Source organism: Nicotiana attenuata, chromosome 2 (genome assembly GCF_001879085.1).
Source record: "Nicotiana attenuata strain UT chromosome 2, NIATTr2, whole genome shotgun sequence".
NCBI lineage: Eukaryota > Viridiplantae > Streptophyta > Magnoliopsida > Solanales > Solanaceae > Nicotiana > Nicotiana attenuata.
Window position 1 is genome coordinate 2,823,151 of NC_031990.1, and position 1,615 is coordinate 2,824,765.

Here is a 1,615-nt window from a genome sequence, read left to right on the forward strand (position 1 = left end):
TACATTAGTAGAGATTTACATTAAGGGCAAGCCTATGGTACCAATTACATGCATGTGACTTCTTTTGTGAGAGTGAGTGATTTTCTTTGATATATGTGAGCATGAGATTCGAATGTGTGGATTGATTTTACTCTCTTTGCTTTTGTTGTGAGGGCACATGGTTACACGAGGGATAAGTAACATTATTAGCTCTCTCTATGATTTTGGGTGTTCAAGCCATGAGTACATTGTGACATTGAGTCGGTTTGTGAGGCTAGGATTGTTACGAGCATGTTGTCTTTGTTTGAATATTTTTGAAGTTGGCATAAGAAAAAGGGAAGTGTATGTGATTGCATATGCTAATGTTTAATTGTTGCTATCAACCATGGTCATTGGTGTAGTGTGCCTCAATAGTGTAAAAACAAAGTGCACAAGGATAGTGTGAATTGTTAGTTGACTCGAGGACGAGCAACGTTTAAGTGTGGGGTAGTGATGTTTGGTGATAAATGATGAAAAGTGCATATTTTTTAGTATATTTGCATATTAATTTTTGTGTGTGTCGCGGGAGATTACATGATTTTCGAAGTGAAATATACTCATTATGTGTTTCTTAAGTGTAGGAACGAGTTTGGATGCTAAATGATCCAAAGATGACAATTCGACACAAAAAGAAGAAATTAAAGGAGTGGGAGCTCGTCTATTCTCGTGCGTGGCACGAAGTCGGACGCGAAAAAGGAGAAAAGTTAAGGCACAAAATAGCAAAGCGAAGCAAAGGCACGGAGCGCTTCGTGAAATGGAAGAATCTCAAAAGCTGGATCCGCGTCAAAGTCTGCGTCTAGACGCGAAGGCAAACGCGGATCCGCGTCAAAGTCCGCGTCTAGACGCGAAGGCAGACGCGGATTCCAGCTCTTCCATCCGAAGTTGGATTGAAGAATTCCGCCCCTCATCAACCCTNGTGGGATTATTTACCTCTTCAATTAGTTCTTCCCTTGTACCCTGTTGTGTTGTTTTCTTTTTTCTGCTTTGGGACATATATATTCCAATGATACGCAAACTGATCAAAAAAGTCTTTACTATAAATCCGGTTAACTGAATCCAATTAGTTTGAGATTGAGACAAAAACTTCTACTAACTTAGGATTGAGGCGTTTGATTGGTTTCACTTGATGAAAGTATCTGATGTACAACAACAACCCAGTATAATTCTACAAGTGGGCTGAAAGGAAATCCAGGAGATTTCAAGAAATATTATTACAACTACATATAGTTGGGCAGGGGAAATGGGCAATTGTAAATGGAGAAATACATTGAACCAGCTTAATAGTTTTCCAATTTGAATGAGTCTGGTTGCTGCTAAATGAAGAGGCTTAGGGGTCATATAAGAATAATGCTGAATAAGGTGTATTAGTAATGCCTCTATAACAAGTTAAAACATAGCTATAGGAAGTAATTTAGTAAATGGTAGCTATAGCAAGCTAATAATCACTAAAACATAGTGATTTCTGAAAATTTCTCTTAATTATAACAGAAACAAGTGATAGTTTTATCCTGCTTACGTACTTATTTTTCAATGAAGTGAATTCAATTGAACTCCTTCCTCTATCTAGTTCTCCCTAGTCGAACTAACTAGTGTGATT